Raw genomic sequence first — 17151 nt, 5'->3', positions numbered from 1 at the left:
AATCTATTTAGGAATGCTTTTACACCCACTATTTTCTGGTAGCTAGTTTTAGTTTGCTCTCCACTGGTTAGAGCACTGCTTTAAGCAGTTGATTATGCAGGTAACAGGAAGAGTATTTGAATAATATAATAGTAAGTATTTGAATAATATACTACAGAGTGTACTGTAATGTATCTACCTGAATCACCCTTCAAGGACATCTCTCTGCTGAGTGTGCAAGTCTGATTCAACAAGTCTTTGCATGAAGGAAGGATTTTATAACAGTCCAGTAGGGTTCTGTGAAGGCCAAAAGGCAAGGAGAAGGAATCAGGCCAAAGGAAGAAATTTAGGGTCTGTTTGCATTTATATTTAATGCATTACCCTTTGCTAATTTGTGTGGTCATCTTTTGCAGAAGGATTATTTTACCACATGCTTTCCACACTTGCTAACAAATGGCCCAGAAAACAACATGCAAATATGTATGTAGGTCACTACATATTTATTTAGATGGTACTTACTACAGTGATTTCACTCAGCTATTTTCCTGTGGGTTTCCAAAGACTCAGACATGTTATGTCCTAAGAAAAACCTGTGTGAATAATGGCACCCTGCAAAACAACTACCCAAAAGAGCAGTTCCTAGAAAAAGAAGCTGCCATGTGAGTGTCACAGTACCAAACACAAGGAACTGTACCTGCACGAAGATGGGTGGCTGCCTGGGAATACTTGTCTAGTTCTCTGCCTCTCCTAAAGTCTCCACTGTGGGTTTTGCATTTGATCATAAAAGTGTAAAATACATCTGAGTTCTAAGTGTTTAGTTTAAAATAATTATTTGAAGCACCTTATTTATCTTAGGTTCCTTTTATAATCTGCAGTTAAGAGAGATTAGCTGAGCCGATTTACCGTGATGGAGAGTGGGGCTCAGAACACCCAGTTTCAAATCATTCAAATATTAGGTGTAAGAAAAACCTTCCATTGAGCTCGCATTGGGATGAACCATCTCTGTCAGGTGCCTTTCTCTTCCATTTGGCAACAGATGGAGCCTAAGCCTCTCAGCAAAATGTTGATTTCAGGTCAGATGAATTATGACTTCATATGTAAATATTTTACACATTAATTTAAACTGAAACTTTCTGACAGCAATAACTTTCTTTTTTTTAATTTTAAGGTGAATAATTCTGAGCTAATGAAGAGTATTTTCTATGTAGTAAATGCATAGTACTGAAAGAAAAAACATTCTCTAGATAACAAATAGCAGAGAAAATAAAAAATATTCTGAGAGCTTATTTAAAATTTAAAACTATTTTGCTTAAATTTGTCATTTAACATTAGCATTCTGAAAGTTAGCTGTCTGGTCCATGCTGTCACCTCTCCTCTAGCCCTCATCTAATGAGGAGAGGCAAGCATCTCCAGGGGGTGATTCATCCCACCTATCCAGGTTCCTGTACTAGCGAGGATGATTCATTACTACAGGTCCTTCAGCTTGCAGCCTCATTATGGCAAAAGCACTACAGAAACCCATTAAGAAGACAGACACTGTCCCAAAGAACTTGCCCTGTCTACATACTCTCTAGACTATTCTGCATCCAAAAAGTAGAGAACTGCCAATACTTATAACTGTTCATACATGGAAAATTAGAAATTCTTTAAAATAGGGTATAACTGTGAGCAGGGAGTCTATCCAAGGAACACTGAAATATAGTTCCAGAAAGCCAATAACCAGAAAAATGAGGAGCAATTACAGAAGATATTAATTTAAAAATTCTTTCCACAGCATTCTTTCGGGGCTTCTGAGTATCTCTGCTAATTTCTCTCAAAGGAAGAGCTTTTACCAGTGTTCAATTCCTAACAGATGAGGAAAAAAGTTTAAACATATATTCATATGAAAAAATTACTAGTACTGTTCCACATATTTGTGCAGGAAAGACACAAATGTATCAAATGATTTACAAAAGCAATTTCATCTTTTGTGTATAAGGTTTTGCAAGACTACAATGAAATATGAGTGTATTAAACATTCCTTTTTATATACAGGCTTGGATCACAAACAGTACAGCTACTGAACTTTTAGAAACACTTCTAGGTGTTTGCATCCATGAGCTGAAATTTCTCAAGAAAAGATCATCATAAAACATTTTGGATAAATCCTAATTGAGTAATTGGGTCCTTAAATTCCATAGCCTACCCTAAAATCTGCATCATGAAGCTGAATACATGGACTGGATTTCAAGGTCATTGAACTGTAGACCTATGGTTTGTCTTTATTATACCAAAACCACACAACTTATTGTATTTCTCCTTGGGTGAACAGCTGGTCAATACAATCTAGGTTATGAAATTGTAAATATAATTTAGCATGACCATTTAAAATACTACTGCAACTTGTATCCCTTGCAATATCATGTTAAAGTCCCTTTAAATGAGGAAAACTATGAAATCTCTTTAGAAGTGGCAAGCAAAATATGATGAAATTAAAATATCCCCAACAGCTGCACATCACACACAGTTGAATGCTTGCTGCAAAACTACCTTAAAAGAACCTGATATATTCACATTTGGTAAGAAAGAGCTGAGAGCTCCATTGGTCAAAAGCCCTCCAGGGAAGGAAATGTTTCCCTATATTTGATTTCACATTTTTTTCATCTGCCTTATCCATTTTCTTTAGTTCTTAAATATTAATCAGATGATACAGTATTCAAAATCCTGCCTGCATATCTTGGGGCATCTCTATCATATAAGTAGAGCAACTCTGAATACATATTCTAGAATGTATTGAAGGATCTTTAAAAATGAGATGAGCCTCCTTTTCTGGCAATGTACCTATAAGTGTGATTAATATTAATACATTTTAAGAATGCATATTGAATATGTTATATATTCCCTGAAGCAAAGTGTTGTTGGAATAGCCATGTATCTCACAAACAAGCATTCTGGCTACAGCAAGCGAGGCCATCTGTGTGCCATTGTAACTGGTGCTGAGCAACTAATTCAGTGAGCAAATAATATACTCAGGTCATTTAGGTTCTTTTCCAAAATCACAGGCTGTCCATGATTAACTTGAATATTTATTCAGGCTTATTATTTAGCAAATATTATATTCAGACTTCACTCATTGTCTGATGTTTGAATCATGTTCACTGTCCTTGGTACTGACAACTGTAGGGTACTGTTTCAGCATCCTACTTGGTTCATCTAAACAAAAAATAACTTAAGAGGAAACTTGAGAAGGTAGCTGAATCTTTAAGTATTTTGGAGAGGGATGGTGAAAGTAAGTAAATTGACTGGAGGAAATGAAATAACAAGAGGGAGGAACTGAAAGGGTAATAAATGATTTCTTTCTCTCATACAGAACACTTGCACAAATACCTTTCTTGAAAAAAAACCCTAAAACTTAATTCACTTTATATACACTTTAATATTCTTTTTTTTTTTTTTCCAAAGTCACAGAAAGAAATATCATGTGTTTACCAATTTCCACAATGCTTGAAAACAGAGACTGCAATCAGATTTCTGCCTGGTTTAATACCTTTTTTTGTTAGGATGGAAACACAAGGAGGGAGGAAAATCTATTGCTTGGATCTTTCAGGCAGTAGCCTATCTTACAATAAATAAATATTAAAAAAATCCATTGTTGAAATTGTTACAAGAAAATACAGGAAGCACACAATAAAGGAAAAAGGGACTTGCTGAATACTTGCAAGAGGTTTGAATATTGTCTTGCATTTCAGGAAATCAAATAGTAAACATCAATCATGTGCAAATAGAAAACAGTACAGCACACACGTATATAGGCCCCGAAGGCCCAGAGCCTCAGTTTGTACAAACTTAGCAAAGCTCCACTGATGTCAATGGAGTTTATTCGGTTTATACTAGATGGTAATCTTCACTGAAATACTTTATAAATAAATTTCATTAGCAAAACCAGAAACAGAGAGTCGGAACATTTTCTTACAGAGACTTTTGTAGAGGAATGCAGTGTGGCTGGAGAATGCTGAACCCAGACAGGCAAATAACCACTTGTAGACTGCAGTCAAGAGCTTAGCAGTGGTTTGTACTAACAAAAAAATGTAGATTAGTGGGTTTAATTCCTGCTGCACTTCAATGTCTCTACATGTACTAGAAAAAAGATTGTTTTTTCTAAACCCTTTGCCTTGAAGTCATTTAATGGCAAGGCAGTGAAAACTTACTAGTTAGCAAATGCATTAAAAGCAGTTTGGGTAGTTGTAGGTATTTTTATGATTTCATTATACACTCAACTACTGCTCCATGAATAAGAGGTTATTTATAAGGGTCTGTATTGTGCAATATCAACATGAACTGAAGCATCCAATATGTAGTTACCCTTAAGCTTATGGAACCACCTCCTTAAGACCCGTATGAAATGCAACAGTAGAATTTGATTTTGTCAGGAAAGCTATTTCTGAGGAAGAATCTGCTTACTAAAATCACCTAAAAAAAATTAGGTTTGCCATTTTCTTGTGCAATTACCAAGTGATACTTTTTGCGAAAAAGATATCACTATTTCACATTTTGTTTTTTTGTAAGACTACAGGAAGGATGACTTTAATATAATGGAGTAGCCGTCAAACAAATGGCCTGCTATTTCATTTTCAAATAGTATTGCTCCTTCCAAAAAGGGAGGAATCAAATTTCATTTCAAACTACATTACCAACTTTATTAGGGCAGAGACGATTACTCACCTGTGCAAAGCTTCAGGTTTACAACAGATGAAACAGCCCTAGAAACAGGATTTTGAGGATTTATAGATGTAGTCCTGTGGCCTGGGAGCTGTTTTCCTTTGAGATTGTGAAGAGTCTTAAGGGATGAGAAAATCAGATCAGAGGATTTGAACAATGAAACTCAAAATGAGAAATCTTTCAAATTAAATCTGAAAGCCTTCTGTTGATTTCTTTGACTTTTGTGAAGTCAAGAGAGGACAGCTTTACAATGAACAGAAAAAAAAAAAAAAGATCAAAAAGGCCAGACACACAGCAACAACAAAGCAGAAGGTAATACTGCGTTTTCAAAGGGGTACAGTAGTTCCGCGTGTAGATGAGTTTAGTGGGAATTTCAGCTTCATTTACTTGCAGAAAACACACAGAGTTGTGCCTGATTTTACAGACTCTAACCTAGAAGTTGTCTTCAGCTTCCATTTCCTGAGTCCCAAGTTTATGCATTTGTTGCACCAAACTTCCTCAGCAGGCAAGGACAGCAACATCCCTTTCCTACCTGTTCCTTTCCCACTGCTCCCTTTTCCTTCTTCTGGAAGGAAAGTAGAGCATGGAGAACAAAGTGGAGTAACGTCTCTTCCCAGGACCTCTCCAGGAAGCCCAGAAGGTTTGAGGGGGACCAGATGTGGGTGAAACACTGGTGAGGGCAGGAGATGTCTCCTGGAAACTCTACGCTGTGCTGCCCAAATACCTGAGAGCTTCCCTCCACAGAGGTAGCATTTTTTGCTGCCAAACCACTCTGCCTGGCCTACTCCTTCCTTCACAACTCCAGAGACAGCAAAGCTAGCTCCTTTGCATATGCAGGAGGTACTTTTCTGACGGGTTGTTTCTACCAGTCTTCATCAGCGTGCAAAGGCTATGTTAAAACACAAGAGTTGCATCAGATGGGAGGGTGCATTCCCAGGTTCTTCAGTACCAGCCATTACACTGCCTCCCGTTCCTCTGTTTTACCTGCATGAAACACAAACTCCGTTGTCACCACAAATGTGACTGTATGAAATCAGATGTTACCACTTATGCTGTGAGTAAGTATTCCTGTCACCTGCCTACCCATGCTTTTATGTTTAATCCTCGTTAGGCTTTATAAAGCACAATTTGCTTTAGTTATATTATGATCAAGTATTTGCAGGTGTTATCAGATGGAGGAATACTTCAATGGGCAGGAGACTGGATAAACTGTGCATTATGATGCCAGTAAATAAATAAATAAAATATTAAATTAGTGAGTTATCTTGTAGTGCCTGAATTGAAATCAGAATCGAGTGACTACATACATCTCAGTGAATGCAAGCTAGAGCTATCAAAGAACAGCAACATATATATCTAAATAGTTCACAAAATCTTTCTAACAAATTCATTTTTAATACATACCTTCTTTTGTTTACACTCTCTGAAGTGTTAGATGATGAATTTCTCTCTTAAACGTTGCATAATACGTATTATTCATACAAATCCCTGCCCATATGCATAACAAATATCAACAATTATACCTTAGTCCTAATTAATTTTTCTGCCTTTTAAAAGACTCAAGCACACAGTCAAGGAAAAGAAACACTCTGACTTGGAGGGCAATTCATAAACAGGAAATACATGGAAAAAATCTCAAAATTCTTCATGTTGAAGTAAGGAATGTACCTTTAAAATAGGAAATTCAGAATCAGCACACATTTAGAAGGTGGATTATGTATGAAAATGAAAAAAATTTAGGTGGCAGTTTACTCTGGATTTTGATCACTGATTTTTTTCAATAAATTAAATTAAAATTTTACTCATTTCTTAAGGAATGGATTTAAAATAATATGATATATTATAGAATAGTTGTCTTAAAATCAAGAGCTGTATGTCTTTACATGAGATGTTCAGCAAAGATTTTGAGAGGCAAAAGCAAAATTCATAGCAAGGACTATGATTTTGCAACAGAAATTGACACCAAAGGAAAAAACACATTTGCAGATAAAATTAATGTGGAATAATAATGTATTAGCAAGAGCAAAACAATAGACATGCACAAACTCCGTCAAAGCCATGTTGCTTAGAAAGTTGATTTAATTCTCTCCAGTTTGTAATATATAATATAGAATTGAGCAGCAACTGAATTACTGTTCATCTCTATGTCTGCATTATGTATATTATCTAATTTATCAGTTATTTTTGTGACTAGGGCTGGGAGAGCTATCTGTAGCAACTATTTGGATCATTGGCTTTAATTCTCTTCACTATTAACGATTTGTCAGTAAGTTGGTCAAGATTTTGCACATAGTTCAAAAACATCCAAAAACACTGAATGCAAATATCTCTCAGCCTGGAAGTGCTTGAGAATTTTATTTTCTTTTATATACATGTATTCTTTGAATGCATAAGTCTTACAGAATATACTTACATTCCTTGATAAAATTCAACTATCTATTAAAAATGTCTGACAAGAAAAGGGGAAAGGAGGGCACAAAGAGTCTTGGAGAAGTGTAGAAAAAAAGGGAGAAAGAAGATCATGATTATTACCTGAAACCAAATTTTAACCCCTTTTTGGGTAACTGCCAGCTTTAAAATGTCCTCCAAAATAATGAAATGAAAATTGTTTGAAACTTTGCAAGTTCCCTTTGGAAGTCTGGCATTTCCTTTTCAACAAGTTCTAATGTAAATGCTACATACATTTGTGTTTCTTAGTCATTCACGTGACTTACAATGGACAGATACAGGAACCCACATTCATTCCTTCCCCCAAGTAACATATCATTGACTAAAAAGCTGCCGACATGGCTGCAGCCCATGGCAAAAATAGATAAAAATGTTTTGCTTGCCAGGATTTCATGGCCGGAGAAGTCAACAGGGGGTTTTGGATTAATGTCTGTCGGTCTTGAAACCTTCATTCTCTCACCCTCCCAGCTCACTATACATGCAGGATACTCTCCAGGGAGGTGTCGTGGTTCAACCCCAGCCAGCAACTAAGCACCACGCAGCCGCTCACTCACTCCCCCCCACCACCCAGTGGGATGGGGGAGAAAATCGGGAAAAAAAAGTAAAACTCGTGGGTTGAGATAAGAACGGTTTAATAGAACAGAAAAGAAGAAACTAATAATGATAATACTAATAAAATGACAATAGCAATAATAAAAGTATTGGAATGTACAAATGATGCACAGTGCAATTGCTCACCACCCGCCGACCGGCACCCAGCTAGTCCCCGAGCAGTGATCCCCTGCCCCCACACCTCCCAGTTTATATACTGGGCATGACATCACATGGTATGGAATACCCTATTGGCCAGTTTGGGTCAGCTGCCCTGGCTGTGTCCCCTCCCAACTTCTTGTGCCCCTCCAGCATTCTCGCTGCCTGGGCATAAGAAGCTGAAAAATCCTTGACTTGGTCTAAACACTACTTAGCAACAACTGAAAACATCAGTGTGTTATCAACATTCTTCTCATACTGAACTCAAAACACAGCACTGTACCAGCTACTAGGAAGACAATTAACTCTACCCCAGCTGAAACCAGGACAGAGGTGAGAAGTCCATTTTGTGCAATACCTTAAATATGTGGATTACATGTAATTCTATTAATGTGTCTCGTCAGATCTAACTAGTACAACGAAATGGTTCATTCAGAGTTTTCTGCAAGCAGAATTTCACACAAGGGAGACTGCTTGTGACTAAATGTAGGTAAGAAAATTTCAGTTGTTAGAATGTAGCAGGAAAATGAAAAAAATGTGGCAACTCTATGAGACATTCATCAGCACTTTTATTCAGTGGCATTCACAGGACAGAACAATGTTTGGTTTGTACTTTTACGTGTCAGTAGGAAAAAAGGAAAGACTCCGTAAGAAGAAAATGTTACAAAACTATAGTAGAGAGATGATCTAGGAATGTCTGTTTAACAGACTCATAAATTTGCTGTTTTGGTAAAGATTTCATATGAAATTCAGATTTGGGTAAAAGGACTTGCATTTGATTTTTGGTTTTGAAAAATTATATACACACATGCACAAAACACACACCTGTGCGATCAAGTCATACAAACCTATTGATTCGGAAGCGTTTAAATCAAGTACCTGATATGAAACCCTTCAACAGGTTTTTTATAGGTTGTGATACTCAGTCCTCTATTAATAACAGGCATGTAAGTAGTGAGTATGGACAAAAAATCAAAACCGTCAGCAATCCTGAAAACTGATACTCAAATCATAACATATGCACTATCTGAAGGTATTAAATATGGCACCATGATAATCAGTGCAGTGTCTTCTCTGAGTGCTAGGGTTTTGGAGACATGTATGCTGAACACTATTTCCATCCTTTTGCAGCTTTACATCACAAGTTGATTACAATGACATGTCATGTACTTTGTATGAATATGTGAATCTAAAGCAGAAACATGTAGGAGCAGAGTGTATCTCCTGGGATCTGTTTGTGCTCTGTAACTTAGCCCGATGAACTTCTGGTTGCACTGGAGATACCTGTTTGCATTTAAATATATATTTGATGGAAAAAGAAATACACTTTTTCAAGGTGAGAAACAGCTTTATGCATCTTTCCCTCTTTAGCCCTGCTCTGCTAAAGATTGTGCATGTGCACAGAATACAGAAGTTGGTCTTCTGAGTCTCTGACTGTTAGGATGAAACAGATGAAGATGGATCATACCTGTGAAGACAGAGAATGATAGACTGTATGACTGGAAGCCTGACACGGAGCCAGATATTGACTCCAAGATATGGCCAGGTCTATGCCATGTTCTCCAAGTAGATGCAGGTGAGCTTTACTTGAGCTAAGAACTTGCCGGGTGTGGGCAAGTTACGAGCCGGAACCTGTGTGGCTTCAGTGAGCCAGCAGCGGTGCCTGAGACTTGCTGAAAGCCGGGTTAGTCACTCTTGAACTTCAAGGAGTGCTTTAATACACACTCCATTCCCATTTGAAAGGCTCTAGCTCACTGATAAATGAGTTCTGCATAGACTTAGAACTAGTCAAAATTCAAGTCCCAGGCAACTGCAATTAATTATCTTGGGTTTATAATGAATCTGTCAGTCCCAGGTGATATAGTTAAAGTAAATGAAAGTGTTTACATCAGCTTTAGCTCTGCAACTGAGCAAACAAAAAGAAAAAAAAATCAAGCTTTATTAAATACTTCAATATATTATTTTCAATCAAAATCCCTACTTCAGGAATCATTAAAGAGTATATTGGAGAAGCAGCACCACAAATATGCCTTGTTATTAAGCTCTCTCCTCTGCCCCTACCTGCTGCTGCCCACTTATGAGAGTGAGAATGTGGGCCCGACAAATTTCCCATCTGAATCAGCAAAGTCATTATTATTTTCTTTGGGCTGTAAAGTAGTACGTCCATCACTTCAGCAGTACTTATCTATTCTGATATCAGAAAAGGAACTTTGTTCAGTTGCTTCTGTAGTACAAATTTGGTTTTGGGACAGTTACATAGGAAGAGGTATTCCAGCTGTAAAACTAAAGTACCAATGAAATCAAAAGCAAATTGGAATGCCATTTGGCAAAGGAAGACCAAATAGCAGACACAGGGAAGAGGGCAAAGCATAAGCATTTTCTGAGGAAAACACCCACAACAATCTTTCATAAAAGAAGAAGCCAGTAGGAAACAAAAATTTCACTAGCAAACTGACCAACCATTGGTGAGTCTTTCCCATCATCAATAAATGCAGTGAGCAAAGACTGTAGCCATAATCTGCAGCAATTCACTATTCAACTCCTTCCTTGTTTAACTTAACAGTGTACTATCCGTACTATTGGCTTCTTTTTCCATCTCTCACTTACTCAGTTTTAAACTATACTAGCATTTACCTTTCACCCCAGGTCTGTCAAGGTTTCTTCACAGTCTCCTGTGAGGCCTTATCAAAGCTGTGCAAGTAAATTAAATACTTATTGGAAATGCACAATTTAAAGGGCACCTAACTATAGCTGCCATATTTTTCATCTGATACTCAAAAAATGTCTAAAAATGCTTTAAGCCAGTTATTCTGCTTCTTTGTAAATTATGCATATTTGGCATTAAAGGAAGAAGGATTACTTCATTTATCCTGAGGCTCTGGAAAGTGGTGTACAACATTGTCCTAATCTACTTCTTTTTCTCTTCCATGCATGATTTCTTCAGGGTTTTGGGAATTTTCTTTTTCCATTGGCTGTTTGATAGGAATCACATTTCTTCATGTAGTCATCTGCCTGCTTACAGTTAGTGTCCTCTCCTCCTAAAGCTGTTCCCTTCATTGTGACTTTGCCTTTTCTCTGAAAGCCAGCTGCCCAGACGTGGCCAAACACAGCAATATAATGCTGAAGAAGTAGTGACTTTAGGCAATGTGAAATTAGCACACCAAGAGCTTGTGGTTTGGTTTTTCACACTTACTACAGTCTGACATATTTTATTCAGTGAAATCTATTTTCATGGGCGTTTTTTCCCCCGCTCAGAGTGCCAGGACAGATAACAGATCAATATAAATATACATGGAATCTGGCATGGTAAATGTCTGAAAGTCTATGCTGTACACATCAAGCCATTTTCATGAGAAGATTTTGACATATTTTTATTCTGTAGTATAAGGTTAATCACAGGATATGTTGATTGATGCCTTATGGCAACAAATCTCCTCTAGGAAGCTTTTCAGAGTATAATGTGGAGTTTCAGAGATGCATGAAATAGTAGGATAATAAGGCAGAAGGAGCTAATTTTTAGCTGGAATTGCCTCCAGCTAAGCATGCATTCTTTATACATATAAGCTTAAAAAAAGTAATTTAAAAAAAAAAAAAAAAAAAAAAAGGTAGAGAAAAATATAATGTTAAAGTATCATGGAAATATCAATGCATTCAAAAAACCCATTACTGTTCTAGTGTCTTGTCCACAGGCAGTATAACAAGAAGAAAGAATCCAAGGGAATCGAAGAGGCTGAACCTGCTCCCTGGACCACAGTCCTGAGAAACGCAGACTATATAATCACACAAAGCAGCATTGTTTTCTGACATTCCCCCAGAAATCCAACAATACGGTTTTCAGATTTTTCTTTCCACTCTCCTGCATGTAGGGATGCTTATTAAGGCCTTCTTTTCTGAATCTGATGCTGAGTTACTCCGTGTGATATTCCCCAGCAGACTTGGGCAGTCTCTGAAATTTATACATTCTCTTCATAATGGTGAAGAGAAGTTTCCTATCGAAAACCCTCATTAATAGTAGGAGTTAGCAATATTGGCACATTACAGTTTTTCCAAGATTAATTTATAAGCACATATAAATTACCAAGATGTGTTCTGTCATGTAGTGTTGGATAACTATGACACAGACAGGCAAAGAAAAGCCAGATGAAGAGTGCTAATTTTAGCTATTGACATGTACTAGTTTTAAAACATAAACCAGCAGTGAAAATGAGGGGTGGAAAATAAATCAGGTCAGTAGTGCAAAAAATTAATCACAGCTAAAAGAAAACTGAGGCTTATGAATGCTAAGTCTTAGATGAGCTACCTTCATTGCCATGAAGGGGAAAAGTGTTAAATCTTAGCACTGAAAATGCACACCTGCCATTTCCCCTCCTGGCAGCTTTTCTATCTATTGATCTAGTGTTAGCTGCTGGAAATATTGTTCTAGTCTGGTTTTGCTTTACTATTCTCTACTTAGTTCTACATACAGGATTATGCTGTCTTAGAAACAGAGATCATACAATGCACACAAAGCTTTCTAAATATAACTGTCATGTGCTCTCTAGAGTATACAGATTTTTAAATCTCTTAAAACATTGAATTTCATACCTAAGGGAAGCTCAATGTTTCCTGTCTAACAATGAGTATACGTATAACCTTAAACTGGAGCAGCCTGTATGTAATTTGTGTTTCATCAATTCGCAGACATATTGCACAGCAGTTTTGCATGCTGTACTTCAGAAGTTGTTCCTTTACTGTTTCCTGATTTTAGACTCTCTGTGGAATTTGTCCTTGTCATGATCAGATTTCTATCATGTACCATTAAACTGTGTCAGGGCAAATATACAGCAAATTAAGTATTATATCTTTTCAAGCTTTTTTCTAAGGACGAAACCACAATGATTCCTGCCCTTGATGGGCACCCTCACTAGAAGACAGGCAGCACAGTCCCAATTCCCTTTATTTACTCTTTCTGTGGCCTATTAGTCTGCATTCCTTTGATACAACGAAAGAGCTTTAAGATGAAGGACAGAGAGTGACCCATTTCGACCTTCTTCCTGCCCCTTTGTGTACTTTCTTCCAGCTTTGCTTTTAAAGGAAACTATTGACAGTTAGGAATCACAGAACCACAGACTCAGAGAGTAGTTGAGGTGGGAAGGCCCTTCTGGGGATTGTCCAGTCCAAGTGCCGTGTTCGAACAGGGTCAGCTACAGCAGGTTGCTCAGGGACCTGTCCACCTGGGTTTTGAATATCTCCAAGAATAAAGACTCCACAGCCACTCTGGGCAGCCTGTTCCCAGGGAAGGGTCACCTTCCTCGACCTTGCTGGCAATGCTCCTCCTAATGCAGCCCAGGAGGCTGCTGGCTTTCTTTCCTAGAGGGGCACATCGCTGGTCTATGTTCAACTTGGTGTCCACCAGGACCCCCAGGGCCTTTTCTGCAAAGCTGCTTTCCAGACAGTCTGCCTCCAGCCCGTACTGATGTATGGGGTTATTCCTTCCCAGGTGCAGAGCCTTGCACGTCCCCTTGTTGAACTTCATGAGGTTCCTCTCAGCCTATTTCTCCAGCCTGTTGAGGTCCCTGTGAATAGCAGCACAACCGAAACAATACTGGCCACAGTATCAACCCCTGGGGTACAGCAGTTACCCTTTTTACTGGGAGGGTGACCAAACACTGGAATGCATTGCCCAGAGCGGTTGTAGAGTCTCCATCCCTGGAGATATTTAAAAGCCACCTGGATATCTGGTGTACCAACCACTCCTCCCAGTTTTATATAATCTGAAACATGCTGAGAGTGTCCTCTGTCCCATTATCCAGGTCATTAATGAAGATGTTAAACAGTATTGGCCCCAGGAGAGACCCCAGTAGAGACCACCAGTATTCATTGTTGATGACAGCCTTCTGAGCCCAGCAGTTGAGCCACTTTTTAGTCTACCTTACTGTCCACTTATCTATCCTGTACGTTGTCAGTTTGTCTACGAAGATCCTATGGGAGAAGTATCAAGGGTCTTAGTCAAGACAAACAGCATTCACTGCACTCACCTCATCCACCAAACTAGTCAGCTCATCCCAGATGTCTATCAATCAGGTTGGTAAAGCATGATTTCCCCTTAGCTGACTACTCCCAATCACCTTCTCGTCCTTCATGTGTTTGAAAAGTTTCTGGGGTTATTTGCTCCAGCGCCTTCCCTGTGACCAAGGTGATGCCGAACAGCTTGTAGTTTCTTGAATCTTCCTCTTGTCCTTCTTGATGATAAGAGTGATATTTGCTTGCCTCCAGTCCTCAGGAACCTCCCCCATTCACCAAGACCTTTCAAAGATAATTGAGAGTTGCCTTGCAATGACATCTGCCAGCTTCCTCAGCATTTGTGGGTGCATCCCATCAGAAAAGTGATGTAAGGTTTGAACCCACTGGAGATGCCTCTGAGCTACTTCTTCCTGAGTGAATCATACAACCATGGGAATAAATAGGTGTAATATCTTCCAGCTACATTTCTTTTTATCAAAAGCTATGTGAAGCCAGGATATACTTACTGGTTTCAGGACATAGCATAAATTTTGTATCCAAACCTGTAGTAGAAATCCTGCTAAGATACGCAGGTTAGTTTGAGATGGTACAAAAATGATGAAGATACAGGCTTATTAGTTTACTGAAGTACTGCATGAGTTTATCTAAACTACTTTGGGATGTGAAGTGCTAGGTTTGTGTGATACCACCCCATGTGTATTTACCATATGCAGTTGTGTAGAGACTGCTGTTCCCCACTGCTGGGTGAGCACTTCAGTTTAAACAAAATCTAATTTCTTGGAACATATAGAAACAGAAATTCAGAATCCTGATGTTTTTAGACACCTAACTTTAGGGTTTAAGAATTTTTAGGCACCTGGGTGAAGTGGCAGGGATTTTACAGCTAACGGTTATGGACAGCAAACCTGTGAGGAATGTAACAATTTAACTTTCAGACCTACAATAAAAAAACAGGAAACTGAGTCAAGGGACACTAACTTTTATCTTTAGTAGATGAAAAACTGTTACTGTATAACCTATAAACATATACCCTCAGTCACACATATCTATAATCTGCATAGCTGTCCGATTACTTTGATTTTTCTTTTTTACTCATGCACACCAGGACATTTAAGTCCACAATGTTTAGTCACAAAAGATCTTCCCTAGATTTAGATAACAGTTACTTGAAAGCATTTATTAGGATTTTGTATGCTTTTGTAGGTTATGTTATTTTCTATATTTTCCACTTTCTTCCTGCAAAAAGTCATGACTCTGGGACAGTATCACAAATCTTTTCTGTTCTTGCTTCACATTTCCATTTACAATACTAATAAGCTCATCCCAGACACCAAAACCTTTTCATTCTCTTGTATGTTATTTTTAAATGGAATTAAGCAACTGAGACTTCAGAGTCCTGCAGTTTTGACACAGACTATCTACTTACCAAGTCTGTGATTGGAAAACTGTCCCTCGTAAGTTACAGAACTCTTTAGTGTGCAGTCAGCTACTTTTATTGTAACAATATCTTGTAATCAGTAAATCAGCACAATGAAAGACTTTTTAATAACTTTTTTTTTCTTGCATGCATCCAAATTATTTGATCTAATTGATCTTCAACATTGTTTTTGTACTCATGCCAAATATTTGCCGTACTTTCTTAGGCTGAGGAGAATGTTTGTTCCCATCCCCATTTTCAACATACTAAAAATGCATATCTCAGCACTAAGGAGAAAAAATTATCTTCTAAAGAACTTTGAACTAAAATGTCCTAATAATTATCTGGCTTTAGAGTTCTGATACTTAAAACAGAATCTCCAATGCTGATATTTCTAAGGATATTTTTTCCATTATTTGATTTAAATATTATATTTAAATATTTTCTTATAACATTTTTAAAAGATTTCACCAGCAATCAATGAAATGTTCTTTCTCTAAAAAAAAAAAAAAAAAAAAAAAAAAAATTTAGAATTACCTTAGAAACTAGAATGACTCTTAGATGATGTACGAAATTTTTATATCACATTATTGCATGGATTTATGAAAAGAAACATGAGCTAGACAGTGCATCTTTAGGTACACTTGCAAAGATGCTCCACAACAAACAGTTTTAACAATATTTTTTGTCCAAATCTAATAATTTCAAAACAAAAATAGTGGGTTTATAATAAAATGTTATCAAGGAAAGAATGTAAGAGTCTTAACAACTAATATAGGATCAGTGAAGGTCACCTACAGAATTAAAGAGATTGTTCAGAGTTTTACAGAGAAAGCAGTTTTTTCTTATAGGTTGAAAGTAAAAATACTGACTGTTTTAATCAGGCACTTGGTGAAGGAATAAAGATTCATTTGAGAGTCCCCAAAATGATTTCTCGCTCTTTCAGCTTTTTTTCAAGTAAAGATACTGAGAACAATTTTTCTTGTCATATTAGATTTGGCTCCTTGTCTTTGTTTGAGGTCCAGGAAGAGTAAAGCTAAATAAAAAATGAAAAACCATAATAAAGGCTAACTATTCTTTTCTAAGTACCAGAGGATTCAGGCTACATATCCAGTGAAGGATCAGGTTGTTTCTCCTTTCCAACAAAATCACTGTTTGTATTTATACATTTGAAAGGGTAGGACACAGGTGCCCTGCAAATACATTTACTATTAAAATACATTTTCACATTTCATTCCAAATGGGTGAATGTTTCTTCTTGCTAAGTATTTTATAATAAAATGCACAATCCTTAAAAAAGGTACCTTCAAAAGTAAATGCATTCTCACTTCTTCTACACGGAGTTACAACTCTTCCATAAGCCATTGCAAAGAATCATGCAGAGAACAGTACTCTGTAATTATTTAACAAACGGTTTATAATGAAATTACCCCCCTTTAAAGTAAGTGATTGTTGATAAAAATGTATTTTTCTGTAAATTGACCATAAATTGTTTTTAAGATATTTATGATATTTATGAGGTACTCTCCACTGTCTCTGGTGTGTTTTATATTAATTCCGTAATTCCCTGGCAAGTGGCTTTTTAGAAGGAGAAATGGCTAGGGCCTGAAAAAGAGACATGAAGCATTGATGAGTCAGCCTAAAGCACTAATATTGATGGGCAATCAAACATTTCTGTGGAAGAAATAGGGGGTTAACCAATGAGGTCCAGTTTCCTTCGTGTTGGAATACCTGCTTCTGAGGGAGTGAGAATTTATATACCGTACAGTGAGACTTCATGCAAGAAAGTAATCTGGAATTCAATCTTCCCTTCCTGATGTTGCAATTGCCTCCTCTCTCCTACCTCTGATATGGGC

Source organism: Aquila chrysaetos, chromosome 2, assembly GCF_900496995.4.
Source record: "Aquila chrysaetos chrysaetos chromosome 2, bAquChr1.4, whole genome shotgun sequence".
NCBI lineage: Eukaryota > Metazoa > Chordata > Aves > Accipitriformes > Accipitridae > Aquila > Aquila chrysaetos.
Note: the sequence above shows the minus strand (reverse complement) of the source record.